At 35.9% G+C, this 22,219-nt stretch overlaps 2 long non-coding RNA genes across 2 annotated transcripts; both read right to left on the bottom strand.

The window, feature by feature from the left end:
• Positions 1–2,691: 2,691 nt before the first annotated feature.
• Positions 2,692–18,195, bottom strand: LOC106411194. Its single transcript, XR_001282355.3, has 4 exons — positions 18,100–18,195; positions 17,908–17,989; positions 3,459–3,626; positions 2,692–3,018 (listed from the first exon to the last, which is right to left on the bottom strand). It is a non-coding gene; the product is annotated as an uncharacterized LOC106411194 (long non-coding RNA).
• Positions 18,196–18,354: 159 nt separating this feature from the next.
• Positions 18,355–19,983, bottom strand: LOC125590200. Its single transcript, XR_007326408.1, has 6 exons — positions 19,765–19,983; positions 19,587–19,669; positions 19,385–19,487; positions 19,209–19,289; positions 18,522–18,637; positions 18,355–18,411 (listed from the first exon to the last, which is right to left on the bottom strand). It is a non-coding gene; the product is annotated as an uncharacterized LOC125590200 (long non-coding RNA).
• Positions 19,984–22,219: the final 2,236 nt, after the last annotated feature.

Below are 22,219 nucleotides of genomic sequence, written 5' to 3'. Positions count from 1 at the left end.
TGCTCGTGAAGAGTCTCAACGAACATCTGGCAGTAACCTGCGTCCCTTTCGTCGTTAGGGAGTCGAGCTCGCGCCATCGCGATGTTAAAAGCTGTCATATGCTCCACCGGGTCTCCGCCGGGCTTATACTCGGGTAGGCGCAGCTTCTCTATCTTCCCGAGTTGCACGCTAGTCAGCGCGCGAGTAAAAGGAGTACGTGAGGTTGCGGCGAGTACACTCTCTATTTGGGGAGCTGCGCTGGTTACTTGGTGGATCTTTTCGCCCATTTGTTGAAGGCTGAGTTTGAGCTCAGCGAGCTCGCGTATTGTAGTGAGATCTGGACCTGCTGGGAGAGCATCTGCGAGAAGGGCTTCGTTGGGCTCCGAGTCGTCGGAGACATGGTCGGCTCCGGTGGCCGTAGGGTTTGTGTTGAAGAGGCGGCGTCGTATCTGCTGGGAACGGCTCGTCTGTCCGTCAGGAGCTGTGAGCGCCGCGACCAACGCAGCGAGTTGGTCGTTGGTTGTCTTTTGGACTTCGTCTTGGCGAGCGAGTCGAGCCATGACGGAGCTCATGAAATCTGAGGTAATGGGTGGCGCGGCTGCAGGAGTAGGGGTCGGTTCCTCGCCCGGAGCGCCGAAGGCGGCGTCGTCTTGAGCCATGTAGATCTAGAACGTTACTTTAGTCGCCCCACGGTGGGCGCCAATTGTTTGTACGAGATTCAGTTGATCGGAATGATGAACTTCAGGATGGGTGACTAAAGACGTTTTTATTAGAATCCGACAAAGGGTTACAAGATTGATGGGAAATAAGGAGACAAGATGTGAGGTCTAAGCAACAAGATCAGAATGATCGTTTAGAAACCCTAGATCTAGCCGCTTAGTGTGTAGGTTGTCCAAAAGTCCTCTGCTCGTTGCCTCCTCCTCCACTCTTATAGCGCCTCTGTTCGTGATGCCCTAATCGCACTTATCCTATGGGCCCTGTCACTAAAGGCCGAGTATGCGGGCCTTGGTATTATTTCGTCTAAGCCGAGTACGACTGATCATCTTAGCCGATTGGCTTAAAGTACTCTAGGGTCGAGCCAACGTCTTTAGCCGCTAAGCCGACTAAACTCAACCGAAATTGTCGGGCTACAGCCTGTTATTTGATGGGCCTTGTGGAGGGATGCAATCCATCTCCTACACTTGTGTAAACTCAGTATCGTTTTCTAGAATAGTTATTTACTTTTTATGTCTTTCATGTGTGTATTAGATCATAGCTTATTTACGTAGGTGTGTTGTTTCAACTTTCATGTGTGTATTTAGATCATAGCTTATTTACGTAGGTGTGTTGTTTCAACTTTCATGTGTTTATTTAGATCATAGCTTATCCTGCGAATCATAGCTTATTTACATGTGTGTTGTTTCATGTTTTCCTACGATTCTAGTTAGGTATGTGTGTTGTTTCAAGTTTGTATATGCTTTTTCAAGTTTCATGCTTCTCAACTTATTATCTGGTTTTATATTTATTGGATTTTATATTTATGAACATATATATATATATATATATATCTATACTATTAAAGCATGATCCTATTGTCATAATTACCTTAGGGGCATATTTCTTTCACTAACATTGCATGTTTCATTAAGGGCAATTAAGTAATATTAATAACAAATCTATATTGGGTCATTATTTTTGGATCCAGCCCAAATCAAATCTCTCTTGGGCCATTTGGGCCTATTAAAAAATCAGATTCAATTCTCACCTTTTTTTTTCCTTTGGACCATTGAGTCCAAGTTCAAATAATTTTTTTTCAACTATTCTTAATTATTAATTTTTTCTTTTCTTAATATAATTTAAGCATTCATAAAAATAATTGAATTTTTTTATTGAAAAGTATAAATCTTTATTAAAAGTATATAATTTTTTAATTAAAATATTAACCCCATAATAAAATTAATTTATCAGAGTTATACCAACTTAATTCATTAAAAAAACAAAGTTTAATTTTTTTAACATAAATAGTCATTTAAAATGAAATACGATAAATAAAGATAAAATTTTTAAGTCTTTTATAAAATAAAACACAAATATATGAAAATGTGACATTTACTAAATATTTGTCAATTGAAAAAAAAAACAAAAATAAACCTGCGCTTTGAAATCTATACTATTAAAGCATGATCCTATTGTCATAATTACCTTAGGGGCATATTTCCTTCACTAACATTGCATGTTTCATTAAGGGCAATTAAGTAATATTAATAACAAATCTATATTGGGTCATTATTTTTGGATCCAGCCCAAATCAAATCTCTCTTGGGCCATTTGGGCCTATTAAAAAATCAGATTCAATTCTCACCTTTTTTTTTCCTTTGGACCATTGAGTCCAAGTTCAAATAATTTTTTTTCAACTATTCTTAATTATTATTTTTTTCTTTTCTTAATATAATTTAAGCATTCATAAAAATAATTGAATTTTTTTATTGAAAAGTATAAATCTTTATTAAAAGTATATAATTTTTTAATTAAAATATTAACCCCATAATAAAATTAATTTATCAGAGTTATACCAACTTAATTCATTAAAAAAACAAAGTTTAATTTTTTTAACATAAATAGTCATTTAAAATGAAATACGATAAATAAAGATAAAATTTTTAAGTCTTTTATAAAATAAAGCACAAATATATGAAAATGTGACATTTACTAAATATTTGTCAATTGAAAAAAAAAACAAAAATAAACCTACGCTTTGAAAGCGCGGGTCAAAATCTAGTATATCTTATTAAAACTCAAGTACAAAATGAGATTGTTTGGAAACTTGAATAGTATTCTTAATGAAATGTGTTTGGAAACATGTATAATTAGAGTCATTTTAGTAATTTCTAAAACATAACCCTTTAACCATAATTTATAAATCACGTGGCCCATTTACAAAATCTCAAACGTAAGCCCACGTTTTTTAAAATCGATACTTGCTTCCCACGTCTTTTCTTTCTGCGCACAAAATCTCACCAACCTCCGTAAAAGCCGTCTATTTAGTCCATAATTTGTTTGCTAAAACGTAGAAGGAGTTGGTAACAAAAAAGATATTACAATCCAAAAAATATTCAAAATATATGATATATGCTATCACAAGAATATCCCCACAAGCAATCACTCCTTATAACCTAGATTATTCACTTCCCTATATAACCTATCGTTTTCCACAACTAGCCGTAAAAAAAAAAACTATTATGGCTATGGTTACAAACAGCGAAATCACTATGTTGAACAATCTCAAACCATATAAGACTACTTGGAAGGTTGAAATAAAAATTCTTCGTTCGTGGACACAACACTCAAACTATTCTGGAGAAGACACTTTCGAATTCATACTCGAAGATAAGATGGTATGCCTTTCTTTTTAATCTATCTGTTTTCTATAACTTTCAGTTTCCAACGACTAAACCAACGTATGACTATTTGTTATTGTAGGGATCCAAGATATATTGTACCTGTAAGAAGATCTTCCTTGTTCGTGTTAAGAATTTGCAAGTCGGTCAATGGAGGTTCCTCGAAAATTTCTCCGTTTACCCGGTTACTGGGATGTACAGACTTTCGGGCCATAAATTCAAGATTTCCATCACAAAATGTTCCATTGTCACCAACTCCAGTCTGACTACCTGTGAGGTACATAAGTTTGTTACCATATAATATCTTTAATATATGGTAACAAAGTTTGGACCTAAACGTTTGATCCGTCATTAGGTTCCTTCGATTGATCATAACAATGAGAGTTCATCTGAAGATCTACCAACATCTGGATCTAAACATAAGGAAGGAGATGCTGATCTTAATGACATGAATTCTACATCCAACACTAAAAGAAAACACATGCTTAACGACGAAATTTAACGAGGAAAAACAATCCTCGTAAATTTGCGTCGAGTTTACGAGGAATTTACGTGAAAAACTAAAGTCATCGTTATTTCCTCGTAACGTAACGACAAAACTGTTTCGTCGTAAAGTGGATGTAACTTTACGAGTATTTTACGAGGAAAAACTATTTCCTCGTAAATACGACGTAAACTTTGCGTGGTATTTACGAGGAAATAGTTTACGTGTATTTAGCGAGGAAATTTTTGAATCCACCAACTTTATAGGTGTTACACGTTTTTTTTGCCCACCTAATTAATTTTCGTCGTAAATTCATAGGAAAATTACAACTACCAGATTCGAATTTTCCTATAAATATGGATGTTTGAACATCATTTTAAACACACCAACAACAAAAAACGTGAAAGAAAAAAAATGGCTGGCTCCGGGACTATTTACGAGTTGCGGAAGTGGATGTATATGCATAGAGATGCTAACGGGAGAGTGACGAAAGAATACCTTGCGGGTCTGGAGACATTTATGCATCAAGCAGATTCAACACCGCTCGCCCAAGAAAGTGGTAAGATGTTCTGTCCTTGTCGGAAATGCAACAATTCGAAACTGGCAAACCGTGAAAATGTTTGGAAGCATTTAATAAATAGAGGTTTCACGGCAAATTACTATATCTGGTTTCAACATGGAGAAGGTTTTAATTATGATCAGAACGAAGCTAGTAGTAGTAATAGCAATTTTCAGGAAAAAGAACCGGTTGATCATCATTTGCATAATGAACATAGTTACCATCAGGAGGAGATGGTAGATTATGATAGGGTTCATGATATGGTAGCTGATGCATTCGTAGCTCATGATGAAGATGAAGAACCTAATATAGATGCAAAAAAGTTTTACGAAATGTTAAACGCGGCGAATCAACCACTTTACAGTGGTTGTAGAGAAGGTCTCTCTAAATTGTCGTTAGCTGCTAGAATGATGAATATTAAAACTGATCACAATCTACCTGAAAGTTGCATGAACGAATGGGCGGACTTGTTTAAAGAGTATTTGCCGGAAGACAATGTGTCTGCTGATTCTTATTATGAGATTCAGAAACTGGTTTATAGTCTTGGGTTGCCTTCGGAGATGATAGATGTTTGCATCGACAACTGCATGATCTATTGGAGAGATGATGAGAAGCTAGAAGAATGTCGATTCTGCAAGAAGCCACGATTCAAGCCGCAAGGACGGGGACGTAATAGGGTACCGTACCAAAGGATGTGGTACCTACCAATTACAGACAGATTGAAAAGATTGTATCAATCAGAGCAGACTGCTGGAAAGATGAGATGGCATGCCGAGCATACTCAGACGGATGGTGAGATGACTCATCCATCAGATGCAAGAGCCTGGAAACATTTCAACAAAGTACATCCAGATTTCGCTAGCAATATCCGGAATGTGTATCTCGGATTATGCACAGATGGATTTAGTCCGTTCGGAATGTCAGGGAGACAATATTCATTGTGGCCAGTCTTTCTTACTCCATACAACCTGCCACCGGAGATGTGCATGCAACGGGAGTTACTATTCTTGACCATATTAATACCTGGTCCGAACCATCCAAAAAGGTCCCTGGATGTTTTCCTACAACCACTGATAAAAGAGTTGAAGGATTTGTGGTCAACAGGGGTGAGGACGTATGACTGTTCAACGAAGACGAATTTTACGATGCGAGCGATGCTTTTGTGGACCATAAGTGATTTTCCTGCCTATGGGATGTTGTCTGGATGGACTACACATGGGAGATTAGCTTGTCCATATTGTAATGGAACGACAGATGCGTTTCAACTGAAGAATGGTAGGAAGACAAGTTGGTTTGATTGTCACCGTCGATTTCTTCCCATTGGCCATCCTTACCGAAGAAACAAGAATTTGTTTAGGCACAAAAGGGTTGTGAGAGACACTCCTCCTCCATATCTAACTGGAGAACAAATTGAAGCGCAAATCGACTACTACGGAGCTAACGAAACAGTTCGTTGGGGTGGTAATTGGCATGTCCCTCGTAATATGCCAGATTCTTACGGTGTTCATCACAACTGGCACAAGAAGAGTATATTTTGGGAGTTGCCATATTGGAAGGATCTTCTTCTGCGCCACAACCTCGATGTGATGCATATAGAGAAGAATTTCTTTGAGAACATCATGAATACAATATTGAATGTCCCAGGGAAGACAAAAGACAACATAAAATCGAGGTTGGACTTGCCGGATATTTGCTCAAGAAGCGAGTTACATATTAAAAGCAATGGACAAGTTCCCGTTCCGATATTCAGATTATCTTCAGAAAAAAAGTCGGTGTTGTTCAACTGGGTGGCATCAGAAGTGAAGTTCCCCGATGGGTATGTTTCGAATCTCTCTAGATGTGTTGAAAAGGGTCAAAAGTTCTCCGGGATGAAGAGTCATGATTGTCATGTATTTATGCAACGACTACTGCCCTTTGCATTTGCGGAGCTACTTCCAACAAACGTACATGAAGCACTTGCAGGTACGTAGTGTATTATATCACAATAATTTACAAAATAATATATGACTAACAATGTGTTTAATTTTTTTTTGAATATAAAAGGCATTGGAGCATTTTTCAGGGATCTGAGCACACACACTCTTAAAGAAGAAGTTGTGGAACAGCTTCAGGAGAACATTCCCATCTTATTGTGCAACTTGGAGAAGATATTTCCTCCCGGATTTTTTGACGTCATGGAGCATCTAGCTGTCCACCTCCCATATGAGGCATTGCTTCGTGGACCTGTACATTACGGATGGATGTATCAGTATGAGCGAGCCATGAAATATTTGAAGGGAAAAGCAAAGAACCTCGCCAAAGTTGAAGGTTCTATAATTGCTGGAAGTTTGACGGAAGAAGTTTCTCACTTCACATCGTACTACTTTGCGTCAAAAGTACGTACACGGAGAAGAGCTCCAAGAAGATATGATGATGGTGGTGTTGCGCCAACATATGCAGTTGCTGGTGTTCCAGACATCTTTAGCCAGATTGGGCGACTCGGTGGGAAGTCTAAAGAGGTTTGGTGGTCGAGTGAACAAGACGCTCATAGTGCACACACCTATATTCTACTCAATTGCGAAGATCCATTGATGCGTTATTTTGAAAGGTAACATATATTGACACTTCGAAACACATATAAGTATAATTAATTGTATAATTGCGAGAGATTCATTCCTATAAAATGTGATTTTACAGCCTATTTGTTTCTCAAGTCGAAGAAACATTTCCTGGTATATCCACAAGTGACGTAGACAAAAGGAAAGATCAACACTTCATTAAGTGGTTGCGGAATCAGGTATTAACTAAAACTTTTTTTTCATACATTATCTGTATTTCATTAACATTCTCTTTATTTTTGCAGGTTGATTATGACGACGACGATGCAGATTATCCTAAGTGGTTACACGAAGTAATTCAATCTCCACTTGTAAAGGTCACCACATCACAGATGTATTTCACACGAGGCTATACTTTTCATACATATGACTATGGTAGACAGCGGGCGACCAGTAACTATGGAATATGTGTGAAAGGGGAAACAGATTTCTACGGGATCTTGACGGAGATTATTGAAGTCGAATTTCCAGGGATACTGAAGCTGAAATGCGTCCTCTTCAAATGTGAATGGTTCGACCCCGTCGTCAACAGAGGTGTTCGGTCTAACAAATTCGGTGTAGTTGATGTCAACGGTGGACGAAGGTACAACAAATTCGAGCCTTTCATCTTAGCTTCACAAGCAGACCAAGTTAGCTTCCTTTCATACCCTCGGATGAGAGATTCATATAAATTGGTTAGCAGTAATCAAAGTTACACCTCGAGGAAGAATCATCAGTGGAGAAAAACCACCATTGCAAGAAGAACAGATAAATGAAGTTGAGGAACCTGAACAAGAAATTGATAACATCCTTCTCATTGATCCGCATAATCACGAGTACGAAGATCTTACCGATGATGCCACAGACGAAGCTGTTGAAGACGAGTTTAATGAAAATGATGATGTTTCTAGTGATGACGAGAATGTCGATGTATCCGATTGATGTATTTGTTTTGTGAATAAGATGAAGGAGTTTGTTTTATGAATAAGGTAATGTGGGAGTTTGTTTTATGAATAAGCAAATGTGGGAATTGTGGTTTGGAATGGAAATAAAGATGGGGTTTGGAATATATGAAGTAGAAAATAAGGAATATGGGGTTTGGGGTTTCGGGTTTCGGGTTTTGGATTCTAGGGATTTAAACATAACACTCGTTAATTCCACGTAAGCTTAAATCGTCGTAAAGTCCTCGTATTCCAACGAGTAAATAACGACGAAGGACTCATTAATTCCACGTAGGACTAAATCGTCGTAAATACCACGTAGGATGAATTCGTCGTAAAAACCACGTAGGATGAAATCGTCGTAAATATAACGTAATACAACGAGGAAATAACGACGAAACCTAAAAATAAATATGGGGTTTGGAATATATGAAGTAGAAAATAAGGAATATGGGGTTTGGGGTTTGGGGTTTCGGGTTTCGGGTTTCGGGTTTGGGGTATCGGGTTTTGGGGTTTCGGGTTTCGGGTTTTTGGTTTCGGGTTTGGGGTTTCGGGTTTCGGGTTTAGGGGTTCGGGGTTTCGGGTTTCGGGTTTCGGGTTTGGGGTTCTAGGGATTTAACCATAACACTCGTTAAAAATAACGACGAAACTTAAAATTAAATATGGGGTTTGGAATATATGAAGTAGAAAATTAAAGATGGGGGTTTGGGTTTCGGGTTTCGGGTTTGGGGGTTGGGGTTTGGGGTTTCGGGTTTGGGTTTCGGGTTTCGGGTGACATCCTTCTAGGGATTTAAACATAACACTCGTTAATTCTACGTAAGCACAAATCGTCGTAAAGTCCTCGTAGGATGATATCGTCGTAACTACCACGTAAAATGATTTAAACAAAACACTCGTTAATTCCACGCAAGCAGAAATCGTCGTAAAGACCACGTAAACGGATTTATACATAAACCCGTTAATTCCACGTAAGTACAAATCGTCGTAAATATCTCGCAGTGTACAAACTTGAAAAAAAAAAGGAAAAGGAGAGAAATACGAGATTAACATGTGGCAAGACTTCCAGCAATTATAATACGTAAGTCTCGCCCACATGAATTCTAATATCTTCTCCTTTTCCTATTTTTTTCAAATATTTATAATTTGAATAGGATTTTTTTGAGGATTGTGATTTGAGATAAGGTGTGATTTGGGAGTTTGTGTGTGGTTTGAGAGTGAGAGTTGTGGGTATATTTATAGGAAAGCAAGCCTCGTTAATTCCTCGTAAGGTAAATCGTCGTTAATACCTCGTATAAAAAAACACGGGCCTTTGTGATTCCTCGCAATTTCCTCGTAAAAAAAAAGACGGGCCTTTGTAACTGCTCGCTATTTCGTCGTAAACTTACGAGGAATTTGCGACGATATGTAATCTTATATATACACCCGAGCGCTCAATCTTTCTTTCCTCTCTACTTCCTCTCTACTTCCTCTCCATTTCGTAGCAATGGTAAGCCTCTCTGATTCCTCTCTAATTTGGTAAGTTTAGGATAGATTAGGTGGTTAGTATAGGAAATTTAGATAGGTTTGCAGATTTTATGTTGTTTAGTGTTGATTATGTGGATAATGTTGGGAAATATATTGTTGATGTTAATTTTAAAAATTTCATTTTTTTCCCAGGTTCGAAAAGGAAGACTTACTGCCCATTACAGAGAGATCTTTGGTGAGCCGGGTAGTCGTTTAGACCCGGCCTCTTCTTCCGCTCCCAGTTCTTCGGGCCAGGAGACTGTCCCCGAGACTCAGTACACTCAGAGAGTCTCTGGGTCTACTTCTTCTACTGCACCATCGGCTCCTCATGTGCCTCCTCCGATGCCTCCTCATGTGCCTCCTCCGATGGCACCTCCGAAGGCCGCCGATATTCATCCTGATTTGGTGGTGCCTCCGAGTGCTCCTTACTCGCAGTACACTGTAGAGGACATTCTCAGTCTGCCAGGCAGAGAAGGTTTACCAGTCATCGACCCAGACCGACCGGACGGAACTTTGTGGTATGTTGCATTAATTTTTTTTAATTCGTTTAAATTTCTTTTATAACATTAAAAAATAATTTATATTTTAAATTTGTATTTTCCAGGTGGGGGGTTGACGGATGTCTTGCATCGGACGAAACCGACACGATCAAGGGTTACTTCTCCATGCCACATCCAAACTGGAGTAAGACGCCTCACTACGTCAGAAAGACGTGGTTCAAAATTTACGCTGTAAGTTTCTATTAATTAATTATATATACTTTAATTTTTTCATGATTTATATATATACTTTCTAAAAAACTAATTGTTAATTTATTTTTCCAACAGCAAAAATATACTTGGGCCTTGGGGATCACTGAGAGGGTGAGGAAGAAGTTTAACGCGAAGGCGAAAGTTCGCTTGTTGGACACGGTCTCCAACTGGAAGGGTGACTGGATCGTGAAGGGGTATGAGCGTGGCAAACCCGCTGAGCTCACCACGGATGTGTGGGATGGCCTCATCCGTTATTGGCGCCTTCCTGATTCCATTAGAATCGCCCAGGCTTGCTCTAACTCCCGTAACACGGTCGATGAGCACGGGAACGGGCCGATGCTTCACACTACGGGCCAAAAACCCCACGCCGGTGTCCGTTTGGAAATGGTAATTAAATATTTTATTAAATAATTTTTTTAATATATATATTAATTTATTCTAACTTTCTTAACTGTTTTTTAGGCCAAAGAGACGGGACATCCCCGTCTCTTATGGAACTTTACGAGAGGACCCACAAGAACAAGGCGGGCGTATTTGTAGATGGCAAGTCCGAGCAAATCTACAACGACGTAGTTGCTCGGGTTGAAGACCGCCAGACTCAGCTGACCCAGCAGTCTACCGACGGATTACCCGTCACCTTATCCACACTTGACGTGGATAAGATTTACGAGGAGGTAAATTTTCAAAAAAATTAATTTTTATTATATTCATTTAACTTTAAATTTTTACTTACAATATTTATTTTTTGTTTTTAAGGTTGTCCCTAAAAAAAAGGGACGGACGTTGGGTATTGGTTCCGTCAACGATGTTCCGAGAGCGACATCGTCTTATGGTCAGCGACGGGATGATGAAGTCACTGAGCTGCGTAGAGAGTCCGCTCAGCTGCGTAACGAGTTGACCGCGACAAAATCTCGTATGGGTGGAGTCAAGGGCTTCTTGGACGTTATTGCGGCCACAAATCCGGAATGAGAGTCCATGTTGAGGAACATGCGACAACAACATCCCATTCAAGGCGAGTCATCCGACGTACATAACGAGGTGGATGTTACGAGGAGGAGTGATGAATTCTACCGGGCGATGAACGACCCTTAGTTTTTTTTTGGTTGTTGTATTATATAAATTTTCAAAACTTATTTATATATAAAATATTTTCATATTGATTTATTTTTATTTTAAATTAAATAATTTTAATTATTTTTTAATTATATTTTTAAATTCTGTAAAAATAATAAAAACGAAGTAAATTCGTAGCTAATGTACGACCTCTTTACGTGGAAACCTTACGAGGAAATGACGAGAAACAGTTAACGACTATTTTACGAGGAAACATTTGCGAGGAAATAACGAGGAAAAGTTTACGAGTATTTTACGAGGAAATCGTTTTGTGGTTGTTACGTGTATTTTGCGAGGAAACTCTTTCAAGGTATTTACGTGTAGGTTACGAGGAACTCATTTCGAGGTATTTACGAGGAATTGTAGCGACGTCCTTGCGTGGAATATTGACGTGGTCTTTACGACGAATCGCCCTACTTCGTCTTTACGACGAAATATATTCCTCGCTAAGTTACGACGAATTAGCGAGGAAATATGTGTTACGACGGACGAGTAACGAGCAAACGCGCTTCCTCACTATTTCGTCGTATAGCCTCTTTTACGACGAAATAACGAGGAAAACCGCTCTCGTTAAGGTTATGTTTTCTTGTAGTGCAAGAAGTTTTGTGTTAACATAAAAATTGAGAAGAAAAAGGAAGATTAATTTAGTTTGTTGTTTTGGTTTTGTTTCAAGTTGGTTCTGGAATTTTCAGTTTGTTTATGAATTTCCCTTTGTTTTTCATTACTTTTCCTTTAAATCCTATTTTTAATCAATAAAGTTGAGTTCTCCATTAATCATGACTACAAGTTAACCTACAACTATTGGGATGTAGAATTCATGTAATAGAAAATTACCTAACCAGCAACTTAACATGTAACATTCTCGCTAGGATAGTATAATAACTCCTAAACCTTCAGCTATATTCTTCCTACCCACATTCCATTTACGATGCTCATCTTAAAATATTTATAGCAGGCAGATTGTTTAGTTCATAGTATAAACTAAACATCACCTATTTAGCACCAATGTAAGTCAATATTGTCTATGTGATCGTCTTTATTGGATGTGAGTCATATAATTTAGAGTGTTTTATAAATATCAAGATATAAATCATAACAAAATATCGTATATAACCTTTTTGAAAATATCTTGCTTCCCCACCAATGTAAGTCAACATTGTCTAGTGATCATCTTTTTGAAAATATCTTGCTTAACCACCAAATCATTTCGTTACCAAAATTTATTTCAACTATTTTTTTAAAGTAAATTGATTAAATTTGTTAACATTGACAGTGTATATTGACGAGGCTTATCCAACATACTCATGTATCCACTGTGGCGCTATTATGTGGTACGGAGAACGGATTAACAAACGCAGGAATGCACGAACTCCTACTTTTACTCTGTGCTGTATGCAAGGTCAAGTAAAATTGCCACTATTAAAGGATCTTCCAGATGTGCTGAAAAGATTGCTGGAAGGGGATGATAAACTAAGCAAACATTTTCAAAAAAATTTGAAACCTTACAATATGGTTTTCTCATTTACTTCTCTTGGTGGCAAAGTTGAGAGATCAGTGAGGAAAGGATTAGGTCCAGATATGTTTCAGTTGCATGGAGAAAACTACCATCTAGCAGGAAGTTTGAGACCAAAAGATGGTACTAATGCCAAATTTGGACAGCTCTATATTGCGGACACAGAAATGAGGTGGAAAACAGGGCCAACTGTCTTAGGTAACGAGAAGTTTACAAAGTATCTTTTGAATTTATGTCAACTGCGTCCTAAGTCATTAAGCAAATAGTTTGTACATGTTTAATATGGACCCAAATCTCGTGATTAAAGGTAACACTGTCTAACATTTATTACTGATCTGTTTGTGAATTTGACAGCAATGGTAGCACGAGTGGGAAAGTAAAAGAAAAAGATACTTTGAAGAAAGAAATCATCCAGGCTTTGATGAAGACGTTAGATGATGTGAATCCGTATGTTCAACAATTTAGATCAGCAAAAGATCGATTTGATACTAATCCAGAAGATGCATTTCATATGAGGATTATTAGTGATCGACTCAAAGACGGGAGGACTTACAACACACCCACAGCTTCTGAGGTTGCTGCATTAATTCCTGGAGATTTTAATCTTGATATGGATAAAAGGGATATAGTGCTTCAGCAACATTTAGGAAAACTTATGAGGCTTAATGAAATACATGCTGCTTATCTAGCACTACATTATCCTCTATTGTTCCCTTATGGAGAAGATGAATTCAGACTTGGAATTAAGAAAGGTGTTACTGAAGCTACGAAAAAGCAGAAGAAAGCTACAATTAGTATGAGGCAGTTCTATGCATTTCGTCTGTTCGAACGTAAGAATGAGTCACGACATCTCCTACATTCTAGGCGTCTATTTTAGCAATTTTTGGTTTATGCTTACCACTATAGAGTCTAATGGTTTGCGCTATCTGAAGTTCAATCAGTCTACTTTGCGTTTTGATAGTTTTAACTCTATCAAAGAACCAGAGACTGTTGGTAAGATCGATATGCACGAACAAGGAACAGAATTTGTGTTGCCTACTTCTTTCACTGGTGGTCCTAGATACATGAAGAATAATTATTTGGATGCTATGGCCATTTGTAAGCATTTTGGATTTCCAAATCTTTTCATCACTTTTACATGTAATCCTAGGTGGCCAGAGATCACCAGATATATTAAAGATGGAAAACTGAGCACAAACGATAGATCAGAGATTCTTTGTAGAATATTTAAGATGAAGCTCGAGTCACTGATGGATGATTTAACCAAAAAGAGTCTTCTGGGCAAGACTGTTTCATGTGAGTTGTTACAAAATCTGGTTTTTTATATGAATATGTTTTTCACTTATTAAGATAGATGATTCATACTAATTTTTTTGTTTTTTTTGGTTTTCAGCAATGTATACAATAGAGTTTCAGAAACGTGGTCTACCTCATGCGCATATTCTTTTATTCATGCATCCCAGTAACAAGTTTCCCACAACAGACGACATAGACAAGATAATTTGCGCGGAAGTTCCTAATAAATCCTCAGAGCCTGAACTTTACGATGTGGTTAAAGATATGATGATGCATGAACCATGTGGAGCTGCAAATATGAATTCTCCATGTATGGAGAATGGATTGTGCTCGAAATTATATCCTAAACCATATTCTTCGTCTACTACAATTAGTAAAGATGGGTTTCCAGTTTATAGAAGGCGCGAGCAATTAGAATGTTATGTTGAGAAGAATGGGATGAGATGTGATAATCAGTGGGTTATTCCATACAACAAGAAACTATCTCTTCGCTACAGAGCTCACATTAATGTCGAATCTATCTCTTCGCTACAGAGCTCACATTAATGTCGAATGGTGCAACCAAGCTGGGTCAATTAAATACTTATTTAAGTATATTAATAAAGGACAAGATCGTGTGACTGTGGCCGTGGAACCTCCTGAACATGTGGTTGTAAAACAGCTGGAAAACGTTGAGGGAAGTGTGGAGAAGAAGAAAATTAATGAGTTCAAAGATTTCTTCGATTGTAGGTAATAAAAAGTAAACTGTTTTTTCATTATTTGAAAAACAAATCGCACACATATATACGTGAAGTATTTGCAATTTTATTTACTTTCTGGTTGTTTTATTGTAGATATGTTTCTTCATGTGAGGTTCCATGGCGAACCTTTATGTTCTCAATTCACTATCGATCTACATCAGTTGAGAAGCTTACTTTCCATCTACCTGGAAAATAACATGTTATTTTCAGAGGTAAAGATAAGATGGAAGCGGTGGTGAGTCGTAAGCTCATTGAGAATACAATGTTCTTGGCATGGTTTGAGTTTTGCAAAGTTGATTCACTTGCAAAAACCATCACATATGCTCAGATTCCCAATTTTTTTACTTTCGAAAAAAGTAAGAAGAAATTCAAAAGAAGAAAAAAGGGATTCAGTATTGGTAGGATTAATTATGCTCCCCGTAAACAAGAAGATGCTTATTATCTTCGCGTGTTGTTGAACATTGTGAAATGTCCTACCAGTTACTTTGACATAAAAACATTTGAAGGCGTTGTTCATGATGGCTACAAAAAAGCATGTTCTGCTCGTGGGTTGTTAGATGATGATCACGAGTATATTGATGACCTGTTGCGGAGAAGTTATGATAGCTTAGCAAGTGATCTACGTCAGGTGTTTTCTATGATGCTTCTTAATGACAGCTTAGAAGCGCCGGAGAATGTATGGGAACATACTTGGGAGTGTTTGTCTGAAGATATTGAGCATAACCGGAGAAAATATTTCAATAGACCAGGTTTGTCTTAACTCAATATACTATTATAGAATCAATCTTTTTGATACATATATAGTCTCTTACGTGAGATATCATTTGTACTCATGTCATGTTTATGTACGTGAGGTGTCTATTCTTAACCTTTTGTTTGTTTTTGTAGGACTTGTGTTAAGTGATGAAGAGAAAAAGAAGTATGCTTTACAAGAGATTGAAAAACTTTTGAGGAGGAATGGAGATTCACTAGAGAGACTTACCAAGATGCCGCAGGTCTCAGAATCAAGTGAAAATGATTCAAATGTCCTTATATTAGATGAGTGCAGTTATCCTCGTGAAGCATGGTTAGAAACTCTTGAAAGGGATTCTCCAAAGATGACCAATGAGCAAAGGAAAATATTTGATGAGATTATTGATGCTGTCACAGAAGGAAGAGGAGGGACTTTTTTTGTCTATGGGTTTGGTGGCACTGGTAAAACTTTCCTTTGGAAATTACTATCAGCAGCTATTAGATCTAGAGGCGATATTGTTCTTAATGTTGCATCAAGTGGAATTGCATCTTTGTTGTTACAAGGGGGTAGAACTGCTCATTCAAGTTCGATATACATCTTAGTCCTGATGAGTTCTCAACATGTACTATGGCTCATGGAACAGATCAAGCTAATTTAGTAAAAGCGGCATCACTCATTATATGGGATGAAGCACCCATGATGAACAAGCATTGTTTTGAAGCTTTGGATAGAAGCTTATCTGATATTGTGGGGAAGCACAGGAACAAACCCTTTGGTGGAAAAGTTGTTGTTTTTGGAGGCGATTTTAGGCAGGTTCTACCTGTGATTAATGGAGCTGGAAGAGCAGAGATTGTATTGGCAGCATTGAATTCTTCGTATCTTTGGGAGCACTGTAAAGTTTTGAAACTCACGAAGAACATGAGGTTGTTTTCAGGCTGTTTAACAGCTGAAGAGGCAAAAGATCTTAAGGACTTCTCAGAATGGATATTAAATGTTGGGGAAGGTAAACTTGCAGAGCCTAACGATGGTGAGGCTGAGATCGAAATTCCTTCTGAGTTTTTGATTACTAATTTTGAAGATCCAATAGAAGCTATCAGCAAAGCAGTGTATGGTGATTTCGTGTCTTTACAAGAGAACAAGGAGCCAAAATTCTTCCAAGAAAGAGCTATTTTGTGTCCTACTAATGAGGATGTCAATACAATTAATGAGTATATGTTGGATCAGCTTGAGGGTAATTTTATATATTTAATCATTGATTTAAATCTCTTAGATGATTAATTATTGTACTAACGAAATGTTTTGGTGTGTTTTTAGGTGAAGAAAAGATTTATACAAGTGCAAACAGTATTGATCCAATTGATAAATGTTCAATGAATGATGAAGCACTTGGACCTGACTTTCTCAACAAAATAAAGGTGGCTAGTTTGCCAAACCATAGCCTTAGACTCAAGATTGGTTGTCCTGTTATGGTTCTAAGAAACATCAATCCTACTGCTGGGTTAATGAATGGAACAAGAGTACAGATCACTCAACTGATGGATTTTATGGTTCAAGCTAGGATTATTACTGGAGAAAAGGTTGGGAGTATTGTATATATTCCTAGGTTGTTAATCACACCATCAGACACAAGATTGCCTTTTAAGATGCACAGGAGGCAATAACAATTAACAAAAGCCAAGGGCAATCACTATCTGAAGTTGGTCTCTTTCTACCAAGGCCTGTGTTTTCACATGGACAACTATATGTGGCTGTGTCTAGGGTCACTTTTAAGAAAGGATTGAAAGTTCTGATTGTAGACAAAGATGGTAAACCTAAAAAAAACTATGAATGTAGTTTTCAAAGAGATTTTTAACAATCTTGAAGAGCATGAGTGATAAGGTACTATTCTGAATGATAGACTTAACAGTATACACGTTTTTTATGTGACAGAAATTAAAAATTGATTCTGTTATTGAATGAAGGTTTCAGACTTCTGCGTAATTGGTTTTATGTGATGGTTCAGGAAGAGATTTGGCGTTGCTGTCATCCTATATCCTAGATGCTGGTAGGTTCTTCTTATGAGATCTGCATTACCTAGAGTTTTAGACAAGACATAGTCTATTTATTCTGCTATTTTCAAACACTTCAGTGTTAATTTTTTTTTCTACAATTTCTTACACAATCATTCACAATAACAAATATATTCTTCAATCAATCAACTTAAAAACTACCAACAATCAGTGAAACCAACAGAATAACTTGTCTGATATCCTAGATGCTGCTAAGTTGCTTTCATCTAATGAAAAAGCCATGCCATAATTCATTCACCTAATAGCTAACATCAAAAGTGGAATTTACTAACCGTGTTTTGAAATGCAGAGTCTGGTCGACAAAGGTGTTGTCTAAATTTTAAATCGGGAGTCTGTTCTTTCTTCCCCAAAACTCTTGAAATCATGCAAATCAAATAAACCATAAATTATTCCCAAACCTTATACAGAACACCATACACAATGAATTGACAAAGAAGGATAATACATGACACCATATTTCTTACCTCCTATGCGTACATACCATAATAACATTTGGGAACTTTATCTCTTTGTATCATTTGCGTAATGGAAATATTCATCCTCTCCTCCTTTGATCTCTGCAAGGTTATTTAATTTGCAAAAATTTATTAATTTTGTAAACCTATCCTATTTAAGCAGAAGAGTATCGTTAATCTTTTTATAAGTAAATACTTGCCTGACAGATCCTCAATTCTGATTCACTTGCATCATCACGCGATTCCATTCATCCTCACTTATTCATTATCCTCTGCTTTCATTGCTGGTCGCAAGTTTAAAGCTATCAATTAGTCTCCAATCTACACCGATCTCTCATAGTTAGTATATATAAATATGAAACAGACAAAAAATAAATACATCTTAGAAACCAAATCTCATAACCGAAAGGGAAATATATGTAGAGTCTAACCTTTGAATCACTCGTGCATTAGAAGGTTAGCTGAGACACAGAAAATTAATGATTGAATCTTCGTTTTCCTCACAAAAATCGCTCCAGGGATTTGATCTCTGGGCTAAGGCATGACGCTGGCAAAGAGATGAACAAAAAAAGATGAACAGTCTTTTCTTTGATTCACCGACAGAAAGGAAGTGAAGTCAAGAAAAAAAATTGGTTAGGTTTGTTTGTTAATTTGTTTCACGGACTAATCAGTTTTAACATTATAATTGGGCTTAGTCTTTAGTATTTTTAAAAATGTTTTCATCTACGGCCCAATTATGTGACTTATACATTACACCTTTCTGTTTATAACATCTTATATGTAATTCAATATATATATAAACCAACCATATAACACTCGACAATCAATATATTTTCATAACACATGAGATGAAATAGATCCAGCCAAAACACATCTTCACAATCTTTCTGACAAAAAAGTTATCTATTGTACTCAATGTACAAAAATCCTAAAAGCTTGATAATTTAGTATATTGAATGTCTAATTATTAAAATACATTAGTTCTTTTGTTCAAGTTTTATATCCTATCTATTATTAATCGAAGATCAAGGGTCAAAAATAAAATTTTAAGAATTGATTAAGGGTCAAAAAGAAATTTTTAAAACTCGAATTCTTCCGGAATAAAAGGCTAACTTTACCTGAGCCACATGAAAATAGTCTGAAGATGAATAACATGTTGTCGGTTTCTTCTTGCAGTCCCCTTTTGTTATATCAATTGTCTGAAACACATATATTCAAACCATTAGCAAAACTGAAATAATCGCATAAAGACAACATAACTAAGCTCTGAAACATATAATATTTAAAACTTAACTTTGCATTTTCCATTACAGCATCAAGATAACCCAGGCAAAATCACTCGATCATTGACTTTTTTTCTTATCGAGATCTTGGTTTCTTGAAAAAGGAAGATTTATCTGAAAGGTAACAAAATCATGAAACTAAGTTCTGGGAAGAAAAAGAAATTTTTTTGTTGTTAGGATGAGAAAGATAAGAGGTGAATGGTTCAACTTTACCCTTCGAAGACAAGATTAGGATTTCGATTGCATGTCTCGGAAGAGAGAGGTTAATGGCAGATCTACTAGTGGGAACGAGATTTCTGTCGGAATTTAAAAAAAAAACGATTGAGTTGAACACAAAAAAAGAACTAATCGCTTAATCTGAGTTTGTTAAACAAAAATATAGAAGTCTAACCTTTTTTCATTTGCTTGACTGACTAACAAATAGAGTGAATGGAGTTGACAAACATAAAATCGTTGCTCTCAGCGTGGATCTGATTCTTCAATCTTCTCCTTCTTGCGATTTATTGTAATGAACATCGAAGAAGAGATAAGACAGAGATGTGGGCAATAAAGTAGTTACGTCTTTGGTTTGCTTTTCCCAGAATAAAAATCGTTATAAAAGGGGCTTTTGTTAACAATTGTTTTGGACCATAATGTTAAGTTTTATTAGATAATTAATGATGAAATCCCTTTCTTATTAAAGGAGGAGCATTATTGCTAGAAATAAACCTTGGCCTCATGTGTTTATTACATGAGTGTCATTTCCTAGGTGTCATCACCACATGCACTCTCACTTACTTTTTAGAAAAACCCTTCATGAACTAGAAAAATTACATACAAATGCCACTGGTCATTACATTATACTATATGATTTCGGATTTCAAAAATCACTTTCGGATTACATTTCGAATTCCAAAAAAAAAATCGGGATCTAAATAAGGCATCATATTAACTCCTTTCTAAGGTAGACTTTATGATATGTTCAAAAATTAGGAAATGTTTTATTTAAATAAGGCAACACAATAAGTGTCTCATCGATCGTTATGTATGCTTTAGTACAATTTTTGATTCTTTAAACGTGGTACAACTAAGTTCTTTAACCTGTATCAGTACTTGGTACATCTAAAGTTCATATCAAAATTCATAAAACTAATCTTGCAACAAGCAAACTATGTTTATCATAAAACTAATCTACAATCGTTTATCATAATATTTATATCATAACCTATACGAATGTTCATATCAAATCGTTTTATGATATTTTTGATTCAATTCATCGAAAATAACCAATTAAACCCAAGACTTAATGCTTCAAAATATTAAGGAAACACAATTTAATTGTTAATGTAATCAAGGAAACTAAATTCAAAGAATTGAAAAACTTACTTTAATCGATAGGGGAATGATTCTGATATATTTTTGTCGTGACCATCACTGATACATCTAAAGTTCATATCAAAATTCATAAAACTAATCTTGCAACAAGCAAACTATGTTTATAGGAGTAGGATTTCTTGAAGAATATATGATGGAACCTACGAACGGAAATAATGGTATCATCGACCACAAAATCTGTTTTTTTGTACTACACATCCCGTAAGTATTCAACATCTGTAAAAAGAAAGATATACATTTGTATAGTATCACATGGTTTGAACCTTTTTTTTTTTACAGTAACGTCGTCATTAAGTGTGTCGCTTATGGTGCACTTGCTCATGTTTTCAATGATTTATGGAATTCTATAGATGCAGACATAATATTATGTGTTTTATAGTGTTGGCAAATTAATTGGGGACAAGGTAATCTATTGTATTTATTGTATATACAATAAATTAATCGGAGCTGATATTATATGTATATTTTACTAATATTTTTTCATATTTCATAATAAGGCCGACTTAAGAGGGTTACTAACATTGATGGGTTTTCCAAAGTTGTCTTCGACCCCATTGGTGTTCCAGAAATTGATGCTTTACGATTGATGTAATACATGCATTCACATATTTTGTTAAATAATGTTTTTAAATTCTCTAGATGATCTATTTGCTATATTTCTCATAATAGGATTGCAAACGAAGACTTATGAAAACATTATTGACATCAGTTATTTTGTCTCCATTTTTATTTTTGTTTTGTTTTTTTATACATTGTTCCTTTTATATTTTATTAGACTGTTGCTTATGTTTCATTTAATATTGTATTTATAATTTACCCGCATGCAAACAAATATACAATTTAATTTTAATGGCCATCGCATATAAATTTATATTGACATACTAAAATTCTTAGCTATAATCCGTACTTTCTTACATATATATTTTTTACTATGACTTTAATTTTTATTATGTCTACATATTAAAAGTTATAATATTTTAATAATCTTTTCGCCCCGTGCAGGGCGCGGGTTATCACCTAGTAATATAGTATAGCCCAATTTTAATAAATATGAAATTACTTGTAATTTGCGGTTGCCAATGTTATTATTTTTTTTTCTTGTCAACCCAATGTTATTAATTATCAAATTAACTATCATTTTAAAAAATAAACTGTACTTACTTTCTGTACAAATTAATATATGAGTTTTTTATGTGGTCAAAAATATCTGCATAGATACAATATACAATACATAGATACAATTTTTAAATGTCCAAATCTTTTAAACAACCATTTTTAGTTTTTATCATAAAAAGGAATATTAAAGAAGAAAATTACCAAAATATGTTTTACTAAAAACACAAAAGACTTTTCTACTCATCGTTTTCTATTTTTAAATAATAAATTTAAAAATTAAAATGCTTTTAAATATTTTTTAAAACTTTCAATATTTATTTTCTACTCTTTAAAATATTAAACCTCACCCCGAAAAC

This window comes from Brassica napus, chromosome C7 (genome assembly GCF_020379485.1).
Source record: "Brassica napus cultivar Da-Ae chromosome C7, Da-Ae, whole genome shotgun sequence".
In the NCBI taxonomy this organism is placed as follows: domain Eukaryota; kingdom Viridiplantae; phylum Streptophyta; class Magnoliopsida; order Brassicales; family Brassicaceae; genus Brassica; species Brassica napus.
This window is presented reverse-complemented; position numbering and strand designations above follow the sequence as displayed.